A 16241-nucleotide genomic window follows, 5' to 3' on the forward strand; every position below is an offset into this window, starting at 1 on the left:
TTTTTGTGAAAATGGAAACACATATATTTCTGCACATCTACAATGTGGCTTCTTAAAAATTTAGGCTATTCTTAAGAAAGATTGAAATATCTTTTCCACAATCTGTCTCCTGTCTTACAGTCAACACGTGTTAAAGACATACCTCTCATTTTTCACCACCATACTTCTCACTGCATAGTTTTCAAATGTCAGCAGATACCCACCCTTGGACATTATATAATCATTTCATAACAGCCCTGTGCCTCAGAAAAAAACCCTCATGCTGACAAACTGCCCATTGCAATGATAAAACAATAAAAATGCCGACAGACAGACTTTACAAATTTGGCTACATTCTTCCTCATGGGCACTGCTACAGTTGTGATCAGCCTCAGCCAGCACAACCCATTATATTTCTAGACCCTACACAAAGCCCAGGAATGCCCTGTGCTTTCAGGCTCCAGGTACTCTGGAAATGTAAGTTCTTTCGCCAGCCCCTATTCAAAATTTGGATCAACTGTCTAAATGTTTACATTCTGCACAGCCATCTGCCAATTTGGGTGAGCATCAGCTGTCTTGGTGGTGACTAGGGGGCTCTTCCATCAGGGTCTGGTGCTGCAGCCTTCCCTGGATGCCACCTCATGCCTTCCAGCCTTTCACCTGCTCTATTCCAAGACCAATTATGACATCCACAACATCCCATTGGTTCAAGGCTCTGCTGCCAGAAACAAGAGGTAGTGAAGATCATGAGGATCTGTTTGCCTTACCAGGTGTCACAAATAGGCAGAGAGGAAATATTACACACCATATATAACCAAACACTTTAAAACAGAGTAAGGCCATGCACCTCTCACACAACAACATAAAAAATACTTAAGACAACATCAAGATGCTTATTCCCTGCATGGTGAACTTCCGGGAGCTGAAGAGCCTCTCCGGAATTGTACAGATGTGCTCCCCCTGTAGCTCACTGCAAGTCTTTGGGCATTGAGGGAATCTTTCCAAGAGACTCATATTCTCTCTAATTTTGGCTGTTTTCTCCAGTAAACAAAATTACCTCGTATGATGGCATGCTTATCTTGTCTCTCTCCTCTCCCATGGTTCTGAGCCTTTACACTACTGTCATCTTATCTTTCACACAGGTCTTCAGCTAAACCATTTTGTTTCCCTGATCTGAAAGACAGTAACTAACAAAATTCACATTATGTAAGTTAGAGTCTGCCAGCCATCTTGAGTCCACGGAGAGATGTGGAAACTGCCACAGAGCAACTCTGCCCACCAAACTTCAGAGCTTTTAATGCACCCAAATGTCTGACCTGGACAGTTGAGTTAGGAGCCAGAAATAAGAATCATAAATACTCATCCTCTGACATCACAGAAGTAAGTGGTTTAAGTGAAAACCAAAAAGGAATTGTTAGAAGAAATCCTAAGAGAAAGCCTGAATTTGCCAGAATTTTATGAACTACAGCCAGCGTACACAGTTACAAAAGTTCTGCACACATAAAACATGAGAAGAAAGTGCTGGTCACATTTTCACAGATAGTAATACACTTTCCTAACGTAGGAAATTCTTGGCATTGATTGGCATTGCCCAATGACAATACAAAAAGCTACCATACAAACCCCATCCCACATGGCTTTCAGTGTTTTCACATGAAGTCCATGATTTTTAAAGGCAGAACTTCCTATTTCCTTTTACTTAATCTTTTATCTTATTGACACACTGATCTTCCAATTAATTATTACAGCAAGTAATTTATATGCTACAGAGGAAGAACAGAATGCAAAACAGAATCTGAAATTTCTGTTCTGTAAGAGGTAACGAAGTTCCAATTTCTTGCAGCCAAAGTCAACAGTGAAATGTTAATTTCCTTTAGACAGAAATTTTATTTTTGCTATCTTCTGGCCACCAAATCTTGGCAAAATTTTAAAACACATAAAAAAACTCAGAGCGGTAAGACATTCAACTTTGAATTTGAATATTGCATGTGCAAATTCTGCTATTTTGATAAATAGTATTTCAGTAAAAATTCTCCCATAATTTTATAAAAAAAACCATCATGATGATAGCCAAGGACAAGGGCTAACACAGCGGTCCCCATAGCTGATAAAGGCAACAAAGCCTTTACACTTTTCCTGATGGCCAGCCCATGGCCTTGGGCAGATTTCCCAGGGGCTGATGCCCTGTGGCACGTTACAACACACAGCACTATAATCCAGACACAGACCTTCCAGCTCCCTGCTGAAAAAGAATCGACCAGGTAGCTACATGGACAATTTGTTTTTAATGATCTCTGCTAAAATGGTATTTCTAAATTTCTAAGAAGAAATTTTACCCTACCAGTCAAGCCTTAAAAATGAAGGATTAAGAAAGAGAGAACACTTCTCTCCTCAAAGGACCCAGATGGTTGAGTAACAGCATGTTACCATGTGTTGTAACTTTACTTGGAAATCGTTTTAAATATTTTTAAAGGATAATGTGTGCATTTTTCTATATTAAGGCAAAGCAGGACTGTACAAATAACACCATTCCCTAGTGTTTAATGAAGGTTAACCCTGAGAACCTTGCAATTAAGAACAAGAGTTTTAAAGACAATTAACTGTATTCCTTGACAGAACCTAGAAAAATGGGTTTAGGATACAAAAAAAATTTCAGATAACCTACAACCAACTAAGATTTTAGGTTTTAATTCCGAATCTTGAAACTTAGTATTTTTCTGGGTTCATGTTCTATTTTTCTAATAAAAATATTATTTTCTATCTTATTTTAAATATTAAATATATTATTTTAAACTGAAATATTTCTTTTTTTCACAGGAGGCCTCTATCTGCATTCAAGAGATATACTGCAACATTTTTCTGCTTTTTTTTTTGTAATCAATGGAAAAAATAACTTAAACAAACCTTATAAATGACTAATAAAGAACTTTTTTTCCTAGAGGTTAAAGAAAGTTTATTTATTTGCTTTAAAAATTGATGACTTGATGAAACACGTTTTCTTCTTTATGCATCAGTTATTTCAAGAATGAAAGATGAAAATCCAACTTCAGCATTTATTATTCATTACAAAAGGAATGAGCAATTACTTGATACCAAGTGTTAGTGGGGGATCCTCCATTTTTAAGAGCTTAGGGATCTTGCCAAATTTTGCAGGTCTCTTATTGACCAATAAAGTATTTGTAAGTTGAAAGACGCAGACAACACATTTCATAAAAAGAAAACAATTTAAGTATCTAATTTTGAATTAGAAAATATGAACGTTTATAAGCATTTAATGACTCTCAAATTTATTACACTATATTTATATATATATAAAAACTGAGAGTGTCTGTGCTATAAGCCTTAGGCAATATGTGTGGTATTTTTCTAGTTAAATAAGCCTTGAAAGAAAAGGATGTAAAACGAAGTATACAGATAGCCCTTTTGTAACTTAAAAACCCCCCTACATTTTCATCCAAAATTATGTAATTGAATACAATCCATTTTGAGTCTTGCCAGGCATGCATATTTCTGAAGGAATTATGGGTAGAAAGAGAGACAGAAAAAGGCTCTTGAAAAAGCAGATGTGTTTTGATTTTCACTATACATCCAGCACTATTCCACTAGGTTGCATTTCTTCTTAAACACATGGAAGGAGGAGCAGTATTTGCTCACAGCTTACAGATTTAATGGCTCTCCATTTTGAAACAAAGATTTTTCAAAACATACATAAAGAAAATAAACACAATCAGTAACTTCATTGTTTAATAAAACACAAGAAAGCAAACCTATACAGTCTTAGTGCACCTTTATGCCTGTGTTTTTTCTAACAAGGTTAACCCTTCCTAGAGAGTCCCTCCGAGAGCTGCACCGAGGCTGGGACTGCAGCACTGCTATAAATAGGACTGCCAGGAGGAAGTTGTTGCTATGGAAACACTGGTCATATTTCTATTTTGACTCAGTAGGTCTCTACTGGCATCTACTGTACACCAGTTTAACTGCAGCACACATTTCATACCTTCAGCTCTTAGCAGGAAGCATTAATGTAAGCTTACATGGTCAAACAGCATCATTTATTTGTTAACCATGAAATGAATAAAAAAATAAGCGAGAACTTGGAGGGGAAAAAAAAAAAAAAGAAAAACATCAAATTCAGCATCTGCTTTTTCATATGTAAGCTAAAAGTTTTTGCTCTTCCCATCAATTTTCTTGTCAAAATTTGACAAATTCATCATCTAAGATGATGAGATTTTCTGTGGACACACACCATGGCAGCAGATCAAGTTTCTTCACTTCTACCAACACATTATCTGGCCTTTTTGAAATCAAATACCTTGTAATCATAGTCCCAGATCTAGCGCTAACAAGAAGGGGACAGAGAGCTCTCTCAGTACAAAGGCCAAATCTTCCACAAAACTCTCCCATTTGCCAAAGACAACTGGATTTCTCTCCTAACACATCACCTTGCTCCATGCTTTTCTCACAGCTTCCTTCAAGGTGCTGTGCTCACTGGTGCTTGCCAATACAACAGTTCAGACTGCAAGATTGATGTTGGCAGAATGTGAATAAAAATTACACAACTGCTCCATAATAAAACAAAGGTTAGCCAGGAAACATCTTTGAAACAGCTGCTTTCACATAAGTACAAGAGATCTAAAAGTACTTGTGAAATCTGCTTGGTCCATGCCCTTCCAAATCACACAGTGCTCAAATAACCCTCTGTAGTTATGTTCTAGCACAATTTACAGTAGTTTGACAGCCAATCAGAAGTTTTGTATGAAACTTGTTACTTTTCAGCAAAAGGGAAAGTACCTATGTAAGTGGTTTTTGTTATATTTACACAAAATAGTAGTCTGCCAGGAGTAAAGTGTTTTTGCTTTTCAACCAATGAGGTCTAGAAAAAACATTTAAGTGTGTGGAATTTTTAAATTAAAATCCAAGATTAAATTTTAAGCAATTCAGCATGAACTCAGTAGCTCTGCCACTCTGAAAAACCTAACAGCTAATAAAGGTTTTGGTCCACTTAACTTACATCAAACTAATTACTACTGTTGATTAATAATGAGCATTAATGGGTTATCGATCCAAAATGAGTAAGATGAAGTTCCTGAATTAGAAGAACCAGGCAGACATTTTGCTCAGTATCTGACTGGGTTCAAGGAGAAGCTCCCTGCTTCCATTCTGGCCATTCTCCCATCAGAACAGGGATGCTGAAAATCTGGCTCTCACAGGAACCATAAAGGCTCCTGCAGGTGAGAAGCGGCTGTGGAGAGGATCTTGGCTACAGGGAGCTTTGGGTAGAGCAGCTCTACTTTTCCCAAAATCTACAGGTTTGGTCTATCCTTCCCTGGTTTAGCTACTTAGCTAAAGAAACTCGTAAGGAACTGCCCCATAAGAGGCATACTTAGGTTAGAAAACCCCTTCCGAGGACACATTAAGCATTACGTGTTCTGAGTCAGAGTGCCTCACATAGCAAATTATTATTAACCCTGAGTGATATGGAGTCACATTTACAGGTAATTTTTGACACAGGATAATGGCAGGAAGTAAGAGAAGGCACAGAAGTAAAATGTTCACCTTAACTGAAGTATCATAGGCAAAAAATATTCACTATATTAGCAGCTACACTCCACTATCAGATCTGTACTGTACAGTAAAAGACCAGAATGCTAAATACTAGAGTAACTAGAGACATTTTAGTAGCACTTTCAGGAAGCCAATCTGCATTTTAAATCACCAGCACACTTCCTAGAGGAAAAAATAAACAAAAACAAATGACTCCACCTTGAGCTAAATATTTTAAATTTATACCTTTGTTTTTCTCCAAAACTGGAGAGTTCCTTGATTATATGACACTTCAGTTCAATTAGAAAAATATCCAAATAAGAAAGAAAGCAAACCCAAAGTAACTCTATTGGAAGGGATAGTACTTTTTCATAGACTGAAGGAGTACGGAGTGCAAATTAGAATACAGTAGTGGCTTTCATAAAGTATGATCTGAAGTACAAAATATTTGGCCATGTGTTGCAGAGATGTGCTCACCACTACACAGCCCCTGTACTCCAGTGCCTCATCAGATTACAGGCTGCCCTAGAGTCCTGGTCCCTCCACTCCTACCAACCTGCTCAACTTCAGACACCCTATGAAACAGTGGAACGAGTGACGCACTCACTGCCCCCCACAGCAGCTAGAGAGGAACACTGGCACTAAACCCTGAAAAGTAGAGAGGATACTGCTGGCCACAGGACAAGAGCCTGCACAATGTGTAAGAGGGCATTTTGGAGTTTGCTATATGCCCCTAATAGACCTTGTGCTAAGTTAGTGGAATCTCAACTACAGGAACTTGGACGAATGCAGAGGCATCAGAAGCACAGCGCAGAAAACAAGATTTCTCTATATACTGAAGTTAATTACGGTGTGTTTACAAAATTTATGTTAGTCTGCACTTCAACAGAGTAACAAATGCCATCTGCTGGTTTAAGACCAAACAAAGAGTGAGGTACAAAAACTGTAATACTGAATAGAAAATTTTAAAAGTACTCAGTCATTCATCTGTAATGTGCTGTACAAACACAACTGAGTATCTCAGATTTTTTAGAGGGGAAATAATTCACACACCGACATTCTAATTATTGGCTATTTTTCTTAGTGAGGCAGCAACAAAGTGCATAGATCTTACTTTTTTCCCTATTTGTGATGCATTTTAATTTATAAATTCTAACTTACATTGAGTTTATTTCACATAAAATGAATTTATTTACTACTAGTCTGAATAGATTCTTAAATAGTATTTATGTTTGGATGTAACAGAAATAATTTACCAAGGGGGAAAAAAAAATTCTTAAACATTTGCCTTTGGCTATTTAAGAAATGTGTTTACCAGTAAGCAACAGGCACTTTGCTTCCCAGTCCACACTACCTTGTGGCATTTCCAAGTGTTACCTTACAACAAAGGCCAAAACAACTAAAGCTTGGAAAAGAAGAATGGTCAAAAGATCTCTTTCACTCTTCCATTTACAAAGAATGAGATAAATACATGACTAAAAGTACTATTTAATTTGTTTTTATACTTTTTTAAAAGCACAGGGAAGCAGAAAGCACTTTTCAGGATAGAAACACTATAAGATTAAATCCATAGTGTTTCTTTTCTTCTTTTTTTATGGAAAAAACACACCAATCTTTGTAATTCTCTGAACAAAGTCAAACAATTCACATGGCATGCCAGCTCCACATGCAATATGAATGTCAGCAAAGATATAATTCCTTAATACTGTATCCTCAACCTTTCAATTGTATTTTCCCTTTCAAAGCAACATGATCAAAGACTTTTTTTTAAAAGATCAAAAGAAACTAGTGATTCCTTCACCAGCTTACAGAGAATAAGTTACAAGCTGTGCTGAACATAAAATTTTTTTCTTATTTTTGGTGCAAAACGAGTGCTTGATAATACATAATATTTTTATTCTGATAAGTTTGACAATTTTGCATTTTGTTTAAAAACCAAATATTTTCTTTCTAATAAACAGGTTTTTGTTATGCTGGCTACTTGAAATAGGGCTCACTCCATCACATTTCACAAAGAATAAACTTTTCCACAGTAACAATATTTAAAATAAATAAAGAAATAATTTTAAATTAAGTGTAATATAAACTTTTAACTGTCAGGTAAACCTTCCTGTAAATCTTCCTGAAGCTACTTTTTAATTAGATACAAGAATGTCCATTAGTTGTAATTGTATTTACCTTTCATTTTCTCTAAAGAGAAATAAGAGCAAAGAGTAATTAAAAATGCATTCTGAAAATCACTGTATTTCATACTGTGAATTGCCACTAAAAGCCGCTTCTCAAAGCAGTGACAATCAACCCCATACCCTCCTGAACAAGGATACTGTGAGTCTTCAGTACCACCGTGTGCTCCAGTGCACACCTCCGCTGCACACAGCACACAAGGAGAGCACATCATTTGCCAAACAGGCTTCACCATCTAGGGGGTTCCTGCTAATGATTGGGAATGTTATCCTTCATCTGGCAGTGGTCACATCATAAGATAGGCCATCCTAATTGTGATTACTCCAAAACAAAGAAAATGTTTTGAATACTCCTCTTATGAATGGGAAAAGTCTATCCCATGATAGCATCATACAGGCCCTTCTTATTTCTGGGAAATAAAAGTCTCTCTAATTTGGCAGAACTGGAAGACATCTCTTGAGTTTTCATCTTAATTTACTTGAACCATTTTGGGAAAAAATGCTTAAAAGTTTGTAACTAGCCAGAGGCTTCATTTCTTCCTCCTGGAAGAACAAACATGTTTCACTTTGAGCCAGTCTCAGATGCTCATAGCTCTTCCTAACAAGCTCAATACAGAATTGTTATTTCTGGGAGTCACATGGCATGTGGGAAGGTTCTGGTTTTCTTCCAAATCCTCTCAAGTTAAAATCTACCCAAGAAAACTGCCAACTGCCAAAATGAGGTAACAGTTGCACTACATTGGGCAATTTTTTCTAAAGTTATTTCCACTATAAGATCCACCTTCCCCCACTCTTGGGAGGGTGGGTGGAAGGAAACACATGGCATCCCATTTAAGTGAAGTATCAAAAAAATGAACTTAGTAATTGCAGTAACTGAGCCCTCTCCTCACCTTTCCAATATGATAAAAAAGCCCAATACTTAAACTACAAGAAATAAAAACCTAAATGAATACTTATCTGAAGTGAAAATGAGTGCTTATATATTATTATTAGGTAACATATGACATTTGCATTCATCTTGGTAAAGTTGACACTTTCAGAAGAAAATATCAGCTCAATTTATCATCCAAATAAGGCAAAGTATTACTGCAATTTTTGAAAGCACTGCTGATACATGATTTTTCTGGAAAGTTGTCCAAGGCTAACAATACATTTATACATTGCTGGAAAACTTGCACCCTCATCACCATTCACAAAGTTTATCTTCCTTCCTTGCTCTAAGGAAAAACAGGTACATATATACTCACTCTAAGAAACAGGAAAGAAAGGCTGATAGCCTGGGTACAAATTTTGTTTTACTTAAAGCAACGAACTCAAGGAATATAGATAAGAAAAGCACACTTCCAGAAGAATTGCATACAAAACCATAACTACCATAACAACCCTGATAACAAAATGCTGGCAGTCACCTAGCATAGATATGAAAATAGCAGGGCAGCAAACTCAGCATGAACCTTTAACTCTTCTCCTTTTCTACAAAGACAAATTCTTCTCAACACTATTAAAAAATGCAATTCATGTCGCTAGGTAAATATTTTAATTCTGAACATCATATATGAACATCATTACATGAATATATATATATATATATTACACAGTATTTTGAAAAAATTCCTCTCCTCCTTCCTCTCACTTGGACAGTTTTTGTTGAAATTATTTGCTTCACTCCCTTAAAGGAGTGCACTCACATCTAGAGATACAATTTCCAGACACATGACTGGACACAGCCACCTGTGGGACAAGAGGCCACTTACTCATGTCCCGTGCAGCGTACAGTGGAGGCTGAGCTCAGATGTTCTCTCCGCCTTTCTTCACAGAATCTTTTTGCACCTCTGGTTTTGCAAATACCTCTTTAATATAATTTTGTTCCACATATTATGCATTCAAGTATTTTTCAGTTCAGCCTGACTGCTCAATATGCCAAAATTTCTAATCATACATTCCATCTGTTCTCATTAATTTGTGTAGTCTAAAAATAATTGCTAGCCTGAAATTTAATAGAAAACTCAGCCATACACAGGGAAACAATTTCAAATAAAACTGACTGTTTTTTGTTTAAATTAAAAATAAGACTTATTTTGATGTTTCATGCTTAAATTGGCATCCTCAAGTTCAAACATTGTTGTTAATTTTTTTTTTTGCATCAGACAAGAAGATGGATTAACATCACACTTCTGACAGTAAACAATATAAATTGGCTGACATATTACAAATCAAGAGAATTATAAGTACACATAAAAAAGACACATTTAATAAGGTCTGATTTTTGTCCTAAATCAAATAAACCCCAAATTAAGGCCTCTTAAGAAAACATATTGAGTGAAATAGATCTTTCCAAGACATATTTACACCAGTAACTTTAATTATTGCTAAACCAGGTTGAAATATGAAAGATAAAGGAAACTAGGCTTGCTTCTTTGCTTACAAGTAATTAGTGAGCCATTAAAACACAGCTTAAAATTAAAATATTCTCCTTTCCTCTGCCATTAAGTGTCCACTTCAGGAACAACTATGACACAAAAGCATGGGGAACATAACAATATCAGAATATACCAGAATGTCACCAACACTCCATCAAAAATCAGAATTTCACAACAGAACTGGGCAGAGGAAAGGCAAAAAAAAAGCAGAGGAAGGGCTAACAGGCAAAGAATTGCGAACTGAAGCAAGACTGCATTAGGGATCTGGAACAAGGCAGAGGTAAAAGTGAAACAAGGAGCTAAGGAAGGACAGAATGTGGGCTCTGCATCCGAAACCACTTCTGTGAGGGAAAGCAAAACCTGAGCTTGAGGGTAAGTTATAGAGCAAGAAAAAGCATGCTTACCAGCAGTCTCAAACAATTAGAACAGTTTTATTCTCTTATGTTATTAAAAAAAAGTTGTACAATGCAAGCCTACAAGAGTGTAGTGTAGGCAAAAATTTTCCAGATAAAAAGGTCTGGCCTATCACTGTACATGGAGAAGAAAATAGCCTAACCCCTCACTGCCCCAATTTTTCAGCTGTTTAAATTTAAAGGACAATACTCCATGTCTATATGCAAGTTCACCCTTAATTCTGTTTTAGACATTCATTTTAGAAGGTCAAAGGCCAAAAACTGATTTAACACAATCTCAACTCTTTTCAGTTCTCAAACTGAAATGAAGCTTAATTTAGTTACTGACTGCCAACTGGGCACAAAGGAAAGACGAAACACCCACTTCTTTAATATTCTTCAGTAATTTAGCAACTTATGACTTGGCTATAGCTGACTTAGGATATGAATACCAAACTGCAGATACACTTTGGGCATGCTGAGAAAATGAACTCCTCAAATGCTAACATTTGCTAGATCTTGTTTTGCTATCCTTCATTTTTATCTGATGCTGCTACAGATGCTGATTAAGACATTAAGCTGTAAAACTTAGTGGCTGCAGCATCATTAATATGTTGATGTCTTCATATGAAATAAAATCAAATATATGACCTTGGGGTGCTATCTCTTCAGCCAGAGCCAAGACTGCAGCATGAAAAGCAACTTCAGAAAGCCTACAGAGCACTTCTGCTCCTTAGCTCACAGGCTAAGCAATGAAAACATCTAAAGTCTATTGTAGATTGCATTTGTCAGTGTTTGCCACTTAACAGTACTTCTTTGGATCCCAAATTATGATGCAGCTCAGACTGCAAAAATAATTAATATTCCTTTACGATGTGTTGTTAAATACTGGCATCTATGGTGCTGCTTGTCATTGGTATTTTTGTCTTTGTAACTCTCAGACTGAATTACTACAAGCAGCTATTACACACATTTATGCTCAAAAGCCCAACTACAATCAGTGTACAACAGCACTGCCTGCTCTGACAGAGCCATGGAACCACCCAGTTTAGTAACATTTCACCTGCTCTCCCATAGACTTATCTGTTGTATTTTACAGCTGCTTTCAACCTAGAAATGACTAAAATTCCTTACTGCCTTGGTGACTCTCTCTTACTTTATCCATTTTCATGACTGATAATTTGGTGAGGTGAGATTCTGATAGAAAAGTCCTAACATTTAACTTGGACCACATGCAGTGGGGATAAAGAGATCCCAATTGGCCATTACAAAATACATATTAACTTAAACGTAACTTTTGAGCCATGACTCCATGACTGCAGAGTGAGAAAGGTAAAGACTGTTTGCTTTCCAAGAGCTGGTGTATTTTCAAAAACAGACATTAAGTTTTGAAAAGCTTGTAACTTACACACAGGGAAACAGTAATTTTTTCTTTGGTGTTAAATGTAAGTTCACACAGAAAGCATTTTCAAAACAAAATACCATTACTATGATTCTGAGCTCATGATGTCCAGCATAAATTTCATTTTCCTTTGCAGCATCTGAACATTTTCAGGACTGAAATGAAGAAGATGAAGTTTCCCCAGCTCGCTCATTTTGAAAAAGAATGTACACAATTCACCTGACTTTATTTCAGGGTTTTTTAATTAAAAAACATAAAAGCTTGAAACATGGCCAGAAAGACCAATGGATACTCCAGGACCCCATTAGGAGGCACTTTACCCAGGAACATATGGGAAACCTGTTCTGCAATAGAAGCCAAAAGTTTGCAAAGTGCTTTCCCAGAGTCCATTTAGGTTTAAAAATAGATATGTAGTATTATGATACAGCAGTCACATGTGGTACATTTGATCTATTTTGAGCTAAAATTAATAAGCACTTTGAGAATGTGAAGTAAATTGATATACTAATTGCCATAAAATAAGGTATAGTTTTCTCTCTGTAACAGACTGCCAATTTAAATGTATAACTGGCAAAAAATGAAGATACACATTATTTTAAGTTACTAGAAGCGTTACTATAAGCCTATAGTAATTATAAGAAGTCACTTCACTGTACTGCTGTGTGCCTAGGTCTTCTAATGAGTTAATTGTTTAATAAATATCTGCAGTTACTTGCCAGTTTACAGATGAAAGGTGCTAAATAGTGCCAACTAACTTTAAATTAATTTAATTAGCTAATTATTTTCTCGAAAGCTACACTTTCCCTAACAGAAATTCAGAAATGGTTAAAAGCAATAGGACTGTTAAGCCTGATTGCATTGCCTCTGCCTTGTTTTTCTGGAACATCGCGAATGAGAAGTAAGGATTTAGACAATCATATGACTCCCAAGTTTAACAGCCCAGATTTTCAGCGCATCAAGCTTAAGTAGGAAGGTCAACAAATACTGCAGTTTGACCTCGGATAAGAGCCAAATAGCATCTACAAACAATTTTCATACTGTGATACCAGAGCATGACACATTTCTGTTATTCTTACAAAACACTGATGGGTGGGCTTCTAAGGAAGTGTTTAGGAGTATTTCTGAGCTTAGAAAAAAGAACTCCCTAAGAGTTCCAGAGAGCAAAGGCTTCTCACCAGTACCTATTCCCTTCTTATGATCCCAAATTGTCTTTCTTAAACTTGACATATTTATGCAAATTGATGTCTTCCTAAAATTTTTAATAAATTCCTCGAACATAAAAATATGCATGCTAAAAACTATGTCACTGAAAAACCTACTGTATTACCTCTTAGCTTTTTTGTACATTCTAAAAATAATAACCAGGATTTCAAGTGACACTGGATAAAGTCAACTAAACCACTATTGTCATACTGATAATGAATATTTATGAGTAAAGATAATAACTGGCTAGTAAAGTTTACTGCCTTTTCATGGGAAGACATTTACAAATCAAACTGTATAAACAATTAATTGTCTACATACCTTAATTCAAACAGAAAACTATGTTTTTAAGACATTATTTTTGTATTTTAAATTTTTGCATTCAAAGGCATTAAAAAAGTCAGAATTAGCATTCTTTTAATAACATCTGCATGGCCCTTGTTTACATGTTCTTTGTAACAACAGATCGGTCATGTATTCGTTTTTCCCCAGACTGGTACTTCCTGCAGAACAATGTATGGAACTATTCCGGCACTCATTCAGGATTAGGCAGTGAAGGAAATGTATTGGTTGAGCTCCTTTGTGTAAGATGGAAAGATCTACAGAACTCTGGAAGCAGGATGGAGTAGCCTTCAGCAGCATCAGGACAAGTTGCTGCCACAGGCTATTGAATACCATCATTGAAGAGCAGACACTATCTGTGACAAGTTACTTAAACCATAGGTTTAAGTAGGTACTGCTGCTTTTTTATCCCCACAATGATGAAATGGTATTTGGGTGCCTATTTCACAAAGAAGAAATAAAAGCTATTAGAACAGGAAGAAAACAAGCAGGGAGCAAAATAAGGCTTTATTTTATTCTCTACCTGCTGCACTGCTAAACTTTTGGTAACAAATCAAGTAACTTTCATATAGAACTTCAGTAGAAAGTAGTTTAAAGGAATGTGTGTACTACTGTAAAAACTCCAATATGAACAAAACCACAATGGAGACAAAACTAATCTGTCCAAAACAGATCTACATGGAAAGACAGCTTGGAAAAAAGGTGTAATGAAAAAACAGAGAGGGGCTGTTGTGCATATGCTAATTACATCTGAAAGAAGTTCAAGAGGAATCATAAGAAGTATCTATAGGAATGAGGGAAATAATTTCAATTCCTTAATAAAATCCTTCCCCTCCCCATCATGAGACTGATTTTAATTTGCTCGAGCAAGGAATCCTTCAATTGTTATCAGAGCTATATAACCATAAAAGTTCATTTTAAGATGACTGTTTATTATGGACAAGAGAGGCCTGACAGAACTGGAATAGTTGCACCAGAGTTTTTTTAAAGCTTGTAAATTTACATAAGAATCACAAACTTTCTTAGCAGCAAGAGACCATCGTATATTTTGCAAAATAAAGTGGCACGCTTTATGTCTGGTGGTGTGCGATCACAAACTCTGAGAAGCTGTTTCTATAGAGAAAGCATATACTGATTTTTAACTGCCCAGGAAAGGAAAATTATGTATCACCTGAAAAGGTACATCTCGGCCTGTTGACAGAAACACTAAACCATAAAATGAAGGCAAGGAACTAGGTGATACAGCAAAAGAACCTTTGGGACAGAACATTACAGGTCTGCCAGTCAAGAAAAAAACAACCATGCTCCTCACACAAATGCACGCTGCTACCTACTTGACCTGAGCAAGTTACCTGTTTCCATCATTGAACAGAAATAGGTGAAATGCTGCTCTCTGCAGATTATCTTGATTCAATCCTGGGTCTTTACAAAGAATGTATAAAATTCTACCTCTACAAAGAAATGAACGTGAGAAGTCCATAATAAGGCTTCTTTAGCCATGCTCAGTCAAAAAGTGCCTTGCTGTGTTTTTCAGAGGCCATCTTCCACTGTTTGCTCAAACTCTGTCTGGGTCTTTCTTGCTGTGTTTTTGACTCCCCTCAGAAACAACACACACTCATCTTTCCCAAATCATATTCAAGTACACAAGTTCTCCCTCCTGAAATATTTCACCAGTGAGCTGCCTGTTTTTTTAATTTGAAAACATCAATTTGACTGGTTTGAGTTTTGTGGACTTTTTAGTTTATTTACCAAGAAAAGGAAAGTTGCATTTCCAGCCTTCATTTTCACTAGAAATCTACCCAGCCCATAATGTCACAAATATGATAGTAAGAATGGACAGCATAAGAAGTGTTTGCATAATCCTACTCTTACCAAGCCAAGTCAGATACTGAAAACCACACTGAAATAATGTAACCTTTACTTCAAAGCAAAGCAAATTTTAACTAATATCTAGTAGTTAAAAAAATTTAAATGCATAGTTCTTAGTTTGCAATAGCCATCACTGTTTACTATTTAAACCAGCACTATTATACTGTAATATGAGATAAAAATACCTTCTTGAAAAAAAAGGTGTTAAAAAACATCCCATGACACCTTGTTTCAACAAGATGTACACATCCCTTCTCTTTTTTAAATATTACCTGAACAGGTGCAGGATTTGAGGGGTAAAGTTCCTTAAGAATGACAAACTGGCTAGCCCACAGTACTTTCTATACCAGACTTTAGAAGACAAAAACCAAAACAGAAGACAGACACATGGTGTATAAACACTTCTTGGCAAGAAAGTATTTTCTTTTAGTGAGAATCCTAATAGTGTTTATCATTAAAATCATTAAATGCAAAGAATGTAAAGAAAATACAGTGAAGAAGACACATCTTTTGTTGTTACATGTACTAAAATAGAAACACTGAATTTAGACAAACTGACTTGATCCTCATAAATTAATTTGTTCCTAAGCTAGATTCTCTTCGTTAATAAATCACCAAGAAAATGTAGCTTGAATTAATGAAAGTGCCATACTTGCATTGTCTAACAGAGGACCAGAATATAAGATTTCACTTTGAAAAGATTTTCAGTTTCTGAAAGTGAAAGTCTTCTTAAAAATGCTTTTGTTAAGAGGTTAAAAAATTCATGAGTTAAGAAAAAATGTTAATTGCACCATGCTAGTATGTGCCAATAGAATAACAAAAGAAAAGCAGATCCCTTACCTATTAATGACATAATTAAAAAAAAATCAACTTTCAACATAAATGTCCAAATTTTTCTATGCTTAAC

The 16241-nt window shown here is 35.9% G+C and overlaps 1 protein-coding gene across 2 annotated transcripts in view; it reads right to left on the reverse strand.

Moving 5' to 3' along the window:
* The window catches only part of PRKACB (protein kinase cAMP-activated catalytic subunit beta), a 67092-nt gene that overhangs the window by 36172 nt on the left and 14679 nt on the right, over positions 1-16241 (reverse strand). The window lies entirely within an intron of this gene.

This window comes from Corvus hawaiiensis, chromosome 9 (assembly GCF_020740725.1).
Source record: "Corvus hawaiiensis isolate bCorHaw1 chromosome 9, bCorHaw1.pri.cur, whole genome shotgun sequence".
NCBI lineage: Eukaryota > Metazoa > Chordata > Aves > Passeriformes > Corvidae > Corvus > Corvus hawaiiensis.